Here is a 16,281-nt window from a genome sequence, read left to right on the forward strand (position 1 = left end):
ACACCTACTGAGTCAGAAACTCTGGGGTTAGGGCCAAGCAGTCTTATTTTTTTTTTTTTTTTCTGAGATGGAGGCTTGCTCCCTTGCCCAGGCTGGAGTGCAGTGGCGCCATCTTGGCTCACTGCAAGCTCCGCCTCCCGGGTTCACGCGGTTCTCCTGCCTCAGCCTCCCAAGTAGCTGGGACCACAGGCCCCCGCCACCACGCCCGGCTAATTTTTTGCAATTTTAGTAAAGACTGGGTTTCACTGTGTTAGCCAGGATGGTCTCGATCTCCTGACCTCGTGATCCGCCCGCCTCGGCCTCGCAAAGTGCTGGTACTACCGGCGTGAGCCACCGTGCCCGGCCAAGCAGTCTATTTCTAACAGGTCCTCCAGGTGATTCTGAACCTTGCTAATGTTTAGGAACTGCTCTACAGAGAGTGACTTGTTGAAATAAGTTCACTTGGTTTTAATCCAGTATATTTGTTCTTGTTCTCCTTTTGTTCCTACCACATTTTAAACTCTTATTACTTGTGGGAAGATAAACTGTCCAAATTTCTGGCTGAACTCAGATAGCTCACATGAAGCATTTAAAGAAAGACAGTGTGGAAATAATAATTCAAGGGATCAGGATAGGTATTCGTTTAAATAACTATTTTAAAAAAGCCCTCAAGAGATTTAATTTAAAATCTTGTACTGTGGGAGTATGATCGTTTGATACTAAGGAGCTTCTAAGTTAAACAGATTCCTGAGACATGAAATCAAAGGATTTTTTAAAAGAATTCATATGCTTCTATAGAAACTTTAAAAATGGAGGCTGGTCATGGTGGATCATGCCTATAATCCCAGCACTTTGGGAGGCTAAGGTGGGTGGATCGTTTGAGCCCATGAGTTCCAGACCAGCCTGGGCAACATAGTGAATGCCGGCTCTATTTTTTTTTTGTGTTTGTTTGAGACAGTCTTGCCGGGTCGTCCAGGCTAGAGTACAGTGGCGTGATCTTGGTTCACTGCAACCTCTGCCTCCCAGGTTCAAGCAATTCTTGTGCCTCAGCCTCCCTGGTAGCTGGGATTACAGGCCCGCACCACCATGCCCAGCTTGTTTATTTGTTTTATTTATTTATTTAAGTAGAGATTTTATTTATTTATTTATTTATTTATTTATTTATTTATTTATTTATTTAAAGTAGAGATGGGGTTTTGCCGTGTTGGCCAGGCTGGTCTCAAACTTGTGGCCTCAAGTGATCCACCTGCCTCAGCCTCCCAAAATGCTGGGATTACGGACGCGAGCCACTGTGCCCAGCCTCCGTCTCTATATTTTAAATGTATTATATAAAAAAGGAAACTTTAAAAATGGAAATTAGGATGATAATATATAAAAAGAGGTAGTATGCTGAATACTGCAATCATTTAAAGAAAAAAAGTCTAAAAATATATTCTAAAAGTTCATAGTATAGTATATATTATATAGAGATGTTCTTTTAAATAGTGGTGGAAAACAATTCCAGATTTGGATACTTATAATAGTACTGTCAGTCTATTTGAGAATTTAACTGTAGTGTAATAAGTATTAATGTTCTAATTAATTATCCATAATGACTCAATTGCCATTGAGATGATAGTGTATTGTGTATAATATATAGAAGATACAATCACATTGAATGTATGGAGCTGTGCTATTATCTATAGCTTGCAAATCTTTGGGCCTTCTTAATAATGCACAAGCAGTACATTAATATTGAGATATTTCAACTGGTGACCTTAATTTTTCTCTGTGTAAGTCAAATTTTTTATATGCAGATTTTACTACTAAAGTCTTAACTTGAGTCTATCCCTAATTATCTTTCAAGGTAGGTGCTACATATTTTATTCTTGCTGGTAAACTAATTTGTATTTTGTGTCAGTTTAGCTTATTATACATTAGCCTTTCTTAGCGTTGTCATAGATTATAGGGACTAAGTACAGGGACTATTATCTTTAAAGTTTATATTATATTCAACAAGTAAAATTTTTAACAAACTGGACTATTTAGTAATTTTACTAATAAGAATGGTTAAAACCAGCCAGGCACAGTGGCTCACACCTGTAATCCCAGCACTTTGGGAGGCTGACGCAGGTGGATCACCTGAGGTCAGGAGTTCTAGACCAGCCTGGCCAACATGGTGAAACCCTGTCTCTACTAAAAATACAAAAATTAGCTGGGCATGGCAGGTGCCTGTAATCCCAGCTACTCGGGGGGCCAAGGCAGTGGAATCACTTGAACCTAGGAGGCAGAGGTTGCAGTGAGCAGTGAGACTTCTCAAAAAAAAAAAAAAAAAAAAAAAAAAGGAATGGTTAAAATCCCAGTTTATACCTGTTTCCCCTGCCCCCTGCCCCCCAGAAAATGCCTTATTATAGATTTAGGATGTAGATGGCAGAGTAGAGGTAACCTTTTTTTTTTTTTTTTTTTTTTTTTTGAGATGGAGTCTGGCTCTGTTGCCCAGGCTGGAGTGCAGTGGCCGGATCTCAGCTCACTGCAAGCCCCGCCTCCCGGGTTCACGCCATTCTCCTGCCTCAGCCTCCTGAGTAGCTGGGAGTACAGGCGCCCGCCACCTCGCCCGGCTAATTTTTTTTGTATTTTAGTAGAGACGGGGTTTCACCGTGTTAGCCAGGATGGTCTCGATCTCCTGAACTCGTGATTCGCCCGTCTCGGCCTCCCAAAGTGCTGGGATTACAGGCTTGAGCCACCGTGCCCGGCCGAGGTAACCTCTTATGGTGTTAATTTGCTATTTTTCACTTTAATCCCAACTTCAGGGCATCTAACCTCATCATAACTCTGGATAGAGGCCAGGAATATATACATTCTGTGTAAAAAAGAATATTCATAAGTTGAATGTATGTTAGTACTTAGTGCTGTTTTTGTGTGTGTATAGATAGAGAAGGCAGAGAGAGAGAGAGAGAGAGAAGTAACAAAAGACTACAGAGAGAGTAATAATAAGAAAAAGACTATATAGGGCCTAGATTGATCTATATTTGCTCAGAAGTTATATACAGTTTATGTAGTTTCCTACACAGTGTGTTTACTTAGGTTAGTAAGAAAATCAGTCTTTTCAGAGTTTCAACTTAATTTTTATTTAAATTAATTTAAAATTTTAAATGATGCTTCATTTGCATGTTATTATACTTCAAAAATCATATAATATTTTATGTAATAATCCAAATTAAAATCTTTGGAAAATAATGGGCTGTTTTTTCATTCTAAAGCTGATACTTGTTAATTATAGAAAACCTGCAAACATCTGAAAAAATATCTGGAAGAAACTGTAAATCCCATGTGGACCTACCACTCAAAAATAATTACAATTAATATTTTGGTTTATTTCTGCCCAGTCTTTTAAAAAATAAATTTTTAAAATTGGCATCACTCATGTCTTTATTACTTTTTTAACCTATTATAAGCAATAACTTTTCCATATCTTTAGTTTTTAGATGATTTTAATAACTTCGTATTTGTGTCATAATTTTAACTTCTTTATATTGTCATACATTTAAGTTACTCTTTTGCTTTAATATTATAAATTTTGTGGTGAACCTTCTTATTTGTAAATCTATTTATAATGTTTCTGATTATTTCATTTTATATTTCTAGAGGGGTAATTACTGAGTCAAGGAATATAAATGTTTTCAAGATTCTTAATGTATATTGCCAAGTAGCCATCCAGAAACACTGATCCAATTTAACATCCACTAGCAGGATGTAAAATGTCTATAAAATAATACCGTTGTCACCAGTTGGTATCATAATTACATTTTAAAAATATTATTTCATTTGTGAAAAATTGTACTTTGTTCTGTCAAATATTGTCAAAATACTGAAAATGGTATTTTACATTATGGTTTTAAGTGGATTATTTGAACATTTAAAAAATCATACCTGGACTTTATCAATTTAAATTAAAATGTAATTTAGTAGAACATTGTCAACAGCCAGGAGATTTGGAAATATTTGGTCATTGTAATGGTGAGAGGGTCCATTGGGAATCATCATTTGATTAATAGGCTTTCACCTGAACTTTAGGTCTTGCCTCTGATCATTATTTGGATTTTTAGAGTAATTCTCGTTAGTTTTCTGTCTTCTTTTAGTTTTGCCAAATCAACAAAACTTGACAGTTTTATTAAAATAATAATTTATTCAATAATATTATTGAAATAAAACAGCTTTAAAAGCAAGAGAGAATTCATACTGAGAAGTATTTTTCTATAGAAAAATAAATCCTTGCTCATTTATCAGATTTTAGGAATGGCTGTTATAATGCAGGAATGTAAGAGCACGGCTTTGAAATTAGACTTTTTAGTAACTTACTAAGATTATGTCATTTGCTTACAATGTTTATATTGGATAAATTGTCTAACTTCTAGGCCTCAGTTTCCCTATCTATTAAATAAGATTAAAAATAGTTTCTTATAAGGATTGTGAAAGTTAATACATATAAAGTACTTACTTAGCAGATTGCCTAGTAGTTGGTAAATGCTAAATAAATGCTGGTTATAGTTTAGCAGATTTTGATAGACTTACTCATTCAACAAGTGTTTACTAACCACTTACAGTGTGCCAAACACTTTGTAGACATTGCTGATACAAAGTGACAATCTCTGATGTAACTTACTCTGCAGTTAGGGACGAGGGAATAGAATTTATCTTGAAAATTAGAATAACCATAAACAAGAATTTAAAAACTTGGGATAAATGACTTCTGCCTTTTGGGGGAGGAGTACTTTGCACTGTTTTGTTTTCTGTATAAGTTTTATTCATATGAAAAGTGATGTGATTAGTATCTGCTTTTTTTCATTTGGGAAACTCAAGCTGTTAGAAAATAAATGATTTTTATGTGGTAATACATGTTGGAATTAATGATACTATAATTTATCTGAGAAGGGAAGAAGGAATTGCTTCGTTGGTAACTAAACAGTAGAGTACGTTTACATTTTAAGGTAAATTGATATAAATTATTATTATTATTATTATTATTATTATTTTTGGAGATGGAATCTCGCTCTTATTGCCTAGGCTGGAATGCAATGGCACGATCTCGGCTCACTGCAACCTCTGCCTCCCAGGTTCAAGTGATTCTCCTACCTCAGCCTCCTTAGTCATTGGGATTATAGGCGCCCACCACGCCCGGCTAATTTTTTGTTTGTAGTAGAGGTGGGGTTTCTCTATGTTGGCCAGGCTGTTTTCAAACTCCTGACCTCAGGCGATCTACCTGCCTCAGCCACCCAAAGTGTTGGGATTACAGGTGTGAGCCACTGTGCACAGCGGATATTATTTTATTTGCTTAGCTGTTAAAATTGGCCTCCAAAATTAAAGAAAAATATAATGTTTACTTTTAAGAGTAATATTTGTTTTTAAAATTATTTATGCAGTAGTTTTCCATCTCACTAAATCCCCCACTCCCATAAAAACAGAGCTGAAAGAAATTGTACTACTTATTTATGGCTGCATTACCAATTACCCTCAAACCCAGCACTTAAAACAACAGATATTTATTATCTTAAAGTTTCTGTGAGCTCTGAATCTAGGCACAATTTAGTTCTAGCTTAGACTCTAGCTAAGAGTCTCTCACAATCAATCTGTTGCAATCAAGACTGCAGTCAAGGTGTTGGCCTGGGTTTCAGTTATCTCAAAGTTCGACTAGGGAGGAGTCTGCTTTCAAACTCAGTGATTGTTCACAGAATTAATTTCCCTGTGGCCCATTGAAATGAGGGTCTTAGTTTCTTGCTGGTTGTTGGCTGGAGGGCCTCCCTCAATTCTTTGCATCTCCGTGGGGCAGCTCACTGTAGGGCAACTGTTTTTCTTCAGAATAAGCAAGTGGGAGAGAAAAAGAACAAGATGGAAGTTGAGTCTTTATGTAACCTAATCTCAGAAGTGACATCTTATCACTTCTGTTGTATTCTGATCTTAAAACAAGTCACTAGGTTCATCCTCTACTTAAGGGGAAAGAATTATACAGTGAGGTGAATAGCAGGAATCAGGAACCATTGGGAGCCTTCTTAGAAACTGCCTGCCTGAAGAGCAAAGCAAAACATCTGCAAAAAACTAAATGTTGAGATATTTCTATGAGCCTTAAATACAAGAGAATGGGGCCAAATCAGAGCAAGACTCTATGAGGGAGTAAGCATGGAGAAACAATGGATTGTCTGACGGACCAGAAAATATGAAAACCCCAAAATAATCTACTTACTAGAAAATACAGTGGGCTGATTTCAGAAAAGCAAGTGGAATTAGAATGGGTACAAGTAATATATTGTAAAGTAGAAGGGGATACATAATCTAGGCATTATGAAGTATCAAAACTATGCAGCCATAGCTCCCTTTAGGGATAAAACCCAAACTAAGAGGAAAATGCTGGAATGCAGTCCAAATTGAGCACTACAGGGACAATAGAGATAAAAGAGAAGATTCAGATGAGTGGGAGAGGAGAACACAACCAGAAAAATCTGTGAAAACAAGCTGCTTTTTGAAGACCACACAAAAACAACAGAATGACCATGCCTCCATCTCGAAGTTCAGAAAAACTGATTTCACTTAAAAATTAGTAACAGAAAATGTTAGAAGTGAAATCTGAGAGAAAGTTAATATAAAGGAAAAAGAAAAAAAGGAACAAAGTAATATCTTAAAGATCATGACTGCAAGTCAGAAAGACATGCCCCCAAAACAAATGAGTACTATTACCTGTTCTTTCAAAACAAGCTAAAAGAAATTAAGAAAATGTTATGAAAGAAAACATAAAAATATAAATAGGAATTTTAAAAACTCGGAAATAAGGTGATAGAATTCGGGAAAGAATAGGAAAATTGTGTACACAAAATTTAGCTGGCTGTGGTGGTGCATGACTATAGTCCTAGCTTATTGGGTGGCTGAGACAGGAGGATTCTTGAGTCCAGGAGTTCGAGGCTGCAGTGAGCCATGATTGTGCCACTGCACTTCAGCTTGGAGACAGATCAAGACTCTATCTCAAAAACATACATATATACAGTTTCAGAAATGAGCCTCAATTTAGTGGAAATTCAAGAGTGAATAAAAAAAGCACAGGTAATGTGTAAAGCGATAAAAAGTGAAGAAAGGAAATTGTTGTTTTCTTTTTCACCCAGGATCTGTTGTGCCCTTCAAGGAGAGAGAGACCACCATAAGGCTAATCTGATGCGCCACGGACATCTTTTCTCTCTCTCCCTGTTGCAGAAGTCAAATGGGTGAAGCCAAGTATAACTTAATTATGCAGAGCTGAGGGAAGGAAATTGTTTTTTTGTTGTTGTTGTTAAAAAAAGACTGCTAAAAGATTTAAGAGAAAACAATATTGAAAACAAAGATAATGCAATATATGGATAATACAGGTCCCTGAAGAAAACGATGCCAAGGAAACAGAACAAATTCTAAAAGCTATAATAAGACATTCTTGAAATTAAAAAAAATTTGAAACTACACGTTGAAACAGCACACTGTATACCTAAAAATATTTACGCAGAACAATGACAACTGATATAAATGCACATAAAATCAATGAACTTTAAAGCAAAAACAATTTACTGGGCACCAGGCAAAAAGACTGAATAACTGAGAAAGAAAAAAAGTTTGTCATCTGACTTTTAAACGGCACTGCTTTATGCCTGAAGAAAATGGAATAATGTATTTAAGATACTCAAGGAAAGAAAATGTGAGCCAAGGGGTAATGTGTGGATTTCTATATAGCCAAATGAATTTCAAGTGTGAAACCCATGAAGAATCTTATTGATGTGTTAAAAACAAACAAACACACACCTCAGGGAATGTTTTCCCTTTGAGCTCTTACTGAGAATTTTCCTAGAGGATAAGCTTCAAAGAAAATTACTAACAAGGTATGGACTTAAGGATTGGTGGCTAAATTTAGATACTTCCTCTACTCTTAAAGATTCCTGAGTTGCAGACAACTTCATTGGCTCAAATCATTTCAAATGTTATGCTATAAATGTTTATAATTTGGTGATATTCATTAATATAGCAGCCTTGGAAAGGAAGAGTAATAGGCCTCTGCACTTAAAATACTTACTGTATAACCATGACACCTTTTGGGAATGGACACACTGCTTAGTTATATATAGCAGGATTTCTTAATCTCAGCACTATTTATATTTTGGGCTGGAAAATTCTTTGTTGTGAGAGCTGTCCTGTGCATTGTATGATGTGTAGCAGTATCCCTGGTCTCTGTTTACTACATACAGTAGGTTTCATCTCTGTTGTGACAACCAAAAATGTCTCTTCATTGCCAAGTTTACCCTAGAGGGCAAAATCAGTCCTGGTTAAGGAACCACTACTTTAGAGAAGTGGTAAATATTGCTGCAAAGAACCTGTTCTGTTGCATTTGATCAGCCATGAAGACCCATCTTCACATTGTAAGAGAATGAAAACCTAGTAAAAGAAATGAATCAGCCAGGATAAGGCAATTACAGATTTGATTATATATTTCATTAAAAAATTTGTACACATATATACACATATACACTATATATACATACATATCATCTGTGAGTAATTATACACTTACTAGATCAATCTTGGAGTTAGACACAGTATGCTAATTTCAAAGTATCATATAAGATATAATAATTTTATTAAGATAGTAAAAATATTTTGTTCCATATTTTTATATTTAGTCCTTAATCTTAAATTTTCCAAATTATTTTCAGTATTTTACATGTTAACCTTCTGTACATTTTTAACAAACTGAAACATTTTTTAAAAGAAATGTCTTCTTGATTGTAACTTGCACTACTTTTTTTTCTTTTGTTTTTTTAGATGGCGCTTCACTCAGTGTGTCACCCAGGCTGGAGTGCAGTGGCGCGATCTTGGCTCACTGCAACCCCTGTCTCCTGGGCTCAAGTGATTCTCATGCCTTAGCCTCCCGAGTAGCTGGGATTATAGGTGTGCACTACCATACCTGGCTAATTTTTGTATTTTTCGTAGAGATGGGGTTTCACCATGTTGGCCAGGCTGGTCCTGAGCTCCAGGCCTCCGCTCGGCTCGGCCTCCCAAAGTGCTGGGACTACAGGCGTGAGCCACTGCGCCCGCCCAACTTAGTTGTTGATATATAGGAAAGGCATCTTACCAGTGCTTGTGGTTTATCGGAATATAAGAAAAATACTTACAAGTGTATAAGAAAGGCACATCAAATTTTATCAATTGAATTCTCAGTGCTTGCTTTTTATAACTAAACCCTTAAAATGTGTTGATTATGTTTTGGAATAAAGGTCAGATTATCAGTGATCATTACCTGCTAGCCTTCCGGTAAGTACCAAGTCTTGCAAGAGTAATGGATGTATTTTCACCAAGAAAAGGAATCTCCACTTTATCTGTTATAATTTTTCTTGGAAGTACTTTACTTGGATTGGTTTGAAGGGCTTCACCATAACTCTGCTTTTCAGGCTTTTAAAAATGAAGATGGTTGCTGCTGACTGAATTTCTCAGGGCAGTATTTCACCAACTGCCTGTAAGATATGGATAGGTTTGTGGGTGGGAGTTTCAGGAAGGATTTGTGAATCTGACAAAAGCTGCTTATTGTATCCTATAGATTCACAATGCACATTAACATACTTTAAGTGCTCTTAGCTTAAAGGAACCTGTTTAAACCCATATTTCTCAGAGTTAATTGATATGGAATCCTTTTATGGTACAGTATCTATTAAGATTTTGAAGAACAAATATTTTGTGGGCCAGTTCGGGAAGAACAATTCTAGTACAAGATAAAACTTGCTGTTTCCTCAGTAACTGTTAAATGACCAGTAAAGGGGAGGTGTAAAAAGTATTAATATAAAAGTTACAGAGAATTAAGGGGAAAATTTGAGGATGAAGGAGGGACACTAGTAAGTTTTTTTTTTTTTTTAAAAGAGAGAGTAGATTTAAAAAGATGACATGTGAGAAGGGCTATAAATTGAAATTGTGGAATTGGATTTGGCATATGCTACAAAATTTTATAAAAATAGAATATTCACTAGCAAATGTAGTCTAGAAACAAAGTAGAAAACACAAATGTACAACATTAAGTATCAGAAGAACACATAGCTATAAATATGGAGGAGATTAAAAAAATGAGAAACCTGTAAAGTAAAACTAATACTAATAAATTTAAATATCTGAATCAGGCTGGGTGTGGTGGCTCATGCCTGTAATCCCAGCACACTGGGAGGCCGAGGTGAGCGGACCACCTGAGGTGAGGAGTTAAAGACCAGCGTGGTCAACATGGTGAAACCTCGTCTCTACTAAAAATACAAAAATTAGCTAGGCGTGATGGCAGATGCCTGCAATCCCAGCTACTCAGGAGGCTGAGGCAGGAGAATCGCTTGAACCCAGGAAGTGGAGGTTGCAGTGAGCTGAGATCATGCCATTACACTCCAGCTTTGGTGACAGAGCGAGACTGTCTCAAAAACAAAAATTTGAATGAAAATTTACTCTCTTTAATGTGCTTGATGTCATATATACTAACAAGTGGCAGAACTAGGACTTGAACTAAAGTCCTTTTTGTCAACAGTGTCTGCAGGCTCACCTGTTGGGCTCTATTATTTCCCTAATGAAGAGATAGTAAACCTCAGGGAAAAAAACTTAAGCATTGAAAAATGGGCTGAGTGCAGTGGTTCGTGCCTGTAATCCTAGCACTTTGGGAGGCTGAGGCGGGTGGATCACTTGAGCTCAGGTGTTGGAGACCAGCCTGAGCAGCATGGCAAAGCCCTGTCTTTACTAAAAATGCAAATAAATAAATAAATAAATAAATAAATAAATAAATAAAAATTAGCCAGGGGTAGTGTCGCGCACCTGTAATCCCAACTACTGAACTACTGGGGAGGCGGAGGCACGAGAATTGCTTGAACCTGGGAGGCAGAGGTTGCAGTAAGCCAAGATCACGCCACTTTACTCCAGCCTGGATGACAGACTAAGACTCTGTCTCCAAAAAAAAAAAGTGAAAAATGATTCTCATGATTGAAAAAAAAATCCAAAGCTTAGAAAAGGATGGAAAGTAGTCTGATTAATTTTGTAATAAAATCTGACCAAGATTATGTCAAAGTTTAATCTAGACCAGCTTTTATTATGACTATCAATAACTAAATATGAAATTAGCTAATTCAGCAGCACTACAATGAAGAATGTATCGTAACATGTAGGAGGTTATGTTAGGATTATTGAAAATCAGGTGTGAAAAAATTTATAGTCATCTCAGTAAATGAGGAAAATAAATTGGTAGAGTATTTAATCAGAAAACAAACATTATGCTCAATGGTGAAATGTTAGAGCAGTGGTCCCCAACCTTTTTGGCACCAAGACAGTTTTTCCACAGACTGTGGCAGGGGGATGGTTTCAGGATGATTTAAACACATTACATTACATCATTGGATTCTCATATGGAGCATGCAACCTAAATCTCTTGCATGTACAGTTCACAGTAGAGTTCACACTCCTTTGAGAATCTAACGCCACTGCTGATCTGACAGGAGGTGGAGCACAGTTTCGCTGACTTGCCACTCACCTCCTGCTGTGCAGCCTGGTTCCTAACAGGTCAGTCAGTACCAGTCTGTGACCTGAGAGTTGGGGACCCCTGTGTTACAGTCCTTCCCACTGCAGTTGGAGAGATGATATGATATTCTGCTTTATCTTTTTAAAAGAACATTGCTTTGGAAGACAGTACATAAGGAAAAAATGTATAAATATTGGAAAGGTTCTATGGTTTGATTTGTCTCCACCAAAACTCATAATAATAGTTTAATCTCCAGTGGGGCAGTGTTGGGAGTTGGGGTTTAGTGGGAAGCATTTGGGTCACAGAGGGTGATTAATAGACTAATGACTTCCCTTGGGGGTTGAGTGAGTTCTGCTCTGGGAATGGATTAGTTCCCAGGAAAGTGGGTTGTTATAAAAGTCAGAACACCCCTCTGATTTTGCCTCTTCACGTCTCTGCTTCTCCCTTTTGACCTTCCACCATGTTTTGGGCTAGCACAAAATCCTGCACCAGAAGCTAAACAGATGCTGGTGTCATGCCCCTGATTTTCCCATCCTGCAGAACCATTGGCTAAATAAACTTTTTTCATTATAAATTACCCGATCTCAGGTGTTCTGTTTTAGCAACATTAAGCAAAGACAAAAGAAGAGAAAATTATCACTACTTTTACGTTAAATAGGAAAGCAAAGAAACAATGGAAAAACTATTGGACCTAATGAGAGACTTCTATAAAGTGGACAGAATCCAAAAATATAAATATGCAGAAAAGTTTTTATTTAATTTTGTTTAGAGTCAGGGCCTCACTGTGTTGGCTGTGCTGCAGCGCAGTGGCGAGATTGTAGCTCACGGTAGCCTCAAACTCCTGAGCTCAATCAGTCCTCCCACCTCAGCCTCCTGAGTAGCTGAGACTACAGGCGTGTACTGCTGTATCTGGCTATTTTTTTAATTTTTATTTATTTATTTATTGTAGAGATGAGGGTCTTGCTATGTGGCCCAGGCTGGTCTCGAACACCTGGCCTCAAGTGATCCTCCTGCCTCAGCCTCCTGAGTCGCTGGAATTATAGACACAAGTCACAATAGCCAGCCAAATATGCAAAACTTAGTATCTACTATTTTAAAATATGATACCAGCAATTCCAATTAAAATTAATAGAAAAAAGATCCAACTTATAATTATATCTAAGAATAAACACTGAGAAACATGTAAGACCTATATAAGAAAAACTTAAATGAAGTTGCGGGCGTTGGCTCATGCCTGTAATCCCAGCACTTTGGGAGGCCGAGGTGGGTGGATCACTTTAGGTCAGGAGTTCGAGACCAGCCTGGTCAACATGGTGAACCCCTGTCTCTACTGAAAATACAAAAGTTAACTGCGTGTAGTGGTTGGCAACTATAATCCCAGCTACTCAGGAGGCTGAGGCAGGAGAATTGCTTGAACCCGGGAGGTGGAGGTTGCAGTGAGCCGAGGTGGCTCCACTGCACTCCAGCCTGGGCGACAGAGCAAGACTGTCTCAAAAAAAAAAAAGAAAAAAAACTTAAACAAAACTATGAAACAACGTAGGCTATCACTACATAAATGAAATATGTCTTATTCTTGATTGGGATGGCTTAATATTTTAAATGATGACGAATTTCCTTATATCGACTTGTAAGTTTAAGGTAATTTCAATGGAAATTTCTTAGTGCTTCTGAGTTACTTTGCTATTTTCTAGTAGTTAGAAGAGTACCTTCTACATAGTTGACACTGTATGATTTGCTTTTTGAATTAATGAATGAAAATTTATTCCAAAGAAATGGCAGGAAAAATGTGCAAAGATGTATGTACATAGATATTTATGATAGTCTTGTTTGTGTTAGCAGAAACACTAGAAGCAGTCTAAAATGTCCATTAAAGGGTGACTTAGAATGCTGTGCTACTACTACTGAAAAGTAGTGTGAGCTATAAGTACAACACAGTACATAACATGTATGTTAGCATATGAAATGAATATGTATGTGTGTGTAGGTATGGATTTTGAGTATGACGGAGGAAGGATTAGAACAGTCATCCTCAAACTTCAGCTGCACTTGAGAAAACACAATTTAAACCAAAACAGAAAGCAACAAAAACAAACAAAAAGTGGGGCCTTAGTGTCCAGGCCCCACTCCCAGAAATTCTGATTTCATTGCCCAGAAATAAGGCCTAGGCATTGGAATTTTTTTTTTTTTTTAAAGTCTGTAGGTAATTCCAGTGTGCAGTTAGAGTTGAGACATTGGTCTAGAGATATTTGCACTAGGCTGGCAACAGTGACCAGTTCTCAGTGGTGCAAGGTAACAACCCACTGCTTCCCCAGCAACTGGTAAAGGACCAGTGGGGGAGAGATCTGAAAAGTAGTCATTTCATGAGGGCATTAGAAAAAAAATGCTAAGAGTAAGGTAAATTCTTACTACCTTTTAACCCATTTATCCCTAGTGTTCCATTATTGGAACGCTAAGCATGTGGGAGTTATTTATAATCTTGCTCAAGGACACCGCCAAGGTCTGATTGCAGAAATTCAAAAAATTGCAACCTCTCTCATAAATGGGTTAATTTGCTAAAATTATTGAAGTGACTAAAATAAGGAAATGAAAAATTTATGTTGAAACTTCATATTTGGTTTTGTAAGTGTGCCAAACTTGGTCTTTGGTTTCCATATTTTTCAAGGCAGACTGGTCAATACATGGGATAAAATATTTCAGCTTCAAATAAGATCACCATATAAGTAAACTATGCTTTTTGCTTACTTTATTGAGTCAGAGATTCCTTGTGTATCTGATTATGTGATTGTATATGCACCTAGTGATCTTACATGTTAAGGCTACTGAATACTATGTAATAAGTTAAAAAGATTACTAAAAAAAAAAATCTTCATGAATATATATAACTTATTATCTATACATTCTTTGAGGCATTAAAACCAGGGAAATGGGACAACTTAGTTATAACTTACAAAATGAAAAATAAATATTTGGAAATTGCCCAATATAACATTTATAAATTGTAACACTGATTCTCTATAATTTTATTTAACAAATACATATTGGGTGCATCTGTGTACTAGACAATTAAGATGACTTTAAAATGTTATGGTCAGGCATAATCCCAGTACTTTGGGAGGCTGAAGCATGAGGATTGCTTGAGCCCAGAAAGTTGAGAGCAGCCTGGACAACATAGCGAGATCACATCTCTACAAAACATTTAAAAAACTAGTCAAGTGTGGTGGCCTGTGCCTGGGTACTAGCTACTGGGGAGGCTGAGGTGAGAGGATCGCTTGAGCCCTAGAGATCAAGACTGCAGTGAGCTGTGGTTGTGCCAATGCATTCCAGCCTGGGCGACAGAGCAAGACACTGTCTCAAAAAAAAAAAAGTTATATCCCCCCCCCGTTCATGTTTTACTTCTTCATTTATTCAGCAAATATATACTATGCTCATTTTGCCTAGCATTATAGATAAAATTTCTGAGTCCGTTTAGGTCAGGTTTTTGAATTCTAACTCTACCCCTTCCTTCCTAGCTTTTTGACCTTGGGCAAGTTACAAGTCTTTCTGTATCTCATTTGCCTCTCTGTAAAATGGAAATAATAATAGAACTGGTTATAGAGCCAGCACTATTATACATATAAATATGTGCACAGAATAGTGCCTAGCTAAGTAAAAATGACTGCCCATTAAATGTTAGAAAGTAACATAAAACACAATACCTGTCCTCTAAAAGCTCTCCAGGAGTGTGATATATGAATAGTTCCAATGCAGTGTCATCGGTGCATTTGTTTACTTACTACTACATTTTGAATTATTATGCTTTGTGTCCACCAATCTTCATTTTCTTTTTTATAATCTAGATTAATTTCTACTGATAAATTTTAAAACCCAGTTGAAAATTGTGAGGTGCAGTGGCTCATGCCTATATAATCCTAGGACTTTGGGAAGCCAAGGTGGGTGGATCACTTGAGCTCAGGAGTTCGAGACCAGCCTGGGCAGTGTGGTGAAACCCCATCTCTACAAACATTACAAAAATTAGCTTGGTGTGGTCCCAGCTACTTTCAGGGGGCTGAGGCAGGAAGATCACTTGAGCCCAGGAGGTGGACGTTGCACTGAGCTGAGATCGTGCTACTGTACTCCAGCCTGGGCGACAGAGTGAGACCTTGTCTCAGAAAAAGAAAAAATTGTGGAATATTTAGGTTTTGATTAATTCTTTGTAAGATGAGTATCTTTTGTATTTTGTTTGATGGTTTTGTTTGTGATTGTGATATTCTTGACTAATTCTGAGCAAACCACATAGGAAGAAAATATTATTTATATTTAAACTCTTACCTTTCTATAGAGAGCCAGTTTACACACAAATATTACCTAATTCCAACAGTTGTTATTATCCATAATGTTATTCATTTTTTCAGGTGGGGAAATTGTGGATTTAAGAGGTCGTGATTTGCCTAATACCATATAGCTCGTTAAGAAGCTAATACTTGGAGCCTATATCTTTCTGTTATAATAAATTATGAATAAACAGCTGAAATTTGTATTAGACATAAGAAAGGAGAACCTTGTTCTAACCAGAGAATTTTCTATCAGCCTTTCAGATGAAGAAGCCTCTCTTCTTATTTTCTTGCCAGAGTAGAGGTGATAGAAAATAAGGTAAAGGCAGTAAAATATGGAGACAGGAGCACAGAGTGCCCTAAAGTTAAACAAGTTTGAATCCTAATTCTATCACGTAACTAGCTTTGGCCTCAGGTAAATTATTTAACTTCTTCAACCCTCAGTTTTCTACTTACTAAAAGGTTTTAGTAATACTTACC

The 16,281-nt window shown here is 36.9% G+C and overlaps 1 protein-coding gene and 1 non-coding gene across 3 annotated transcripts in view; one reads left to right on the forward strand and one right to left on the reverse strand.

The window, feature by feature from the left end:
* Positions 1–16,281, forward strand: part of ARID2 (AT-rich interaction domain 2) — a 189,404-nt gene that overhangs the window by 46,234 nt on the left and 126,889 nt on the right. The gene's annotated exons all lie outside the window — the stretch shown is intronic.
* Positions 7,108–7,246, reverse strand: LOC123567777 (small nucleolar RNA SNORA64/SNORA10 family). The gene has a single exon (XR_006690880.2). It is a non-coding gene; the product is annotated as a small nucleolar RNA SNORA64/SNORA10 family (small nucleolar RNA).

This window comes from Macaca fascicularis, chromosome 11 (assembly GCF_037993035.2).
Source record: "Macaca fascicularis isolate 582-1 chromosome 11, T2T-MFA8v1.1".
Lineage (NCBI taxonomy): Eukaryota > Metazoa > Chordata > Mammalia > Primates > Cercopithecidae > Macaca > Macaca fascicularis.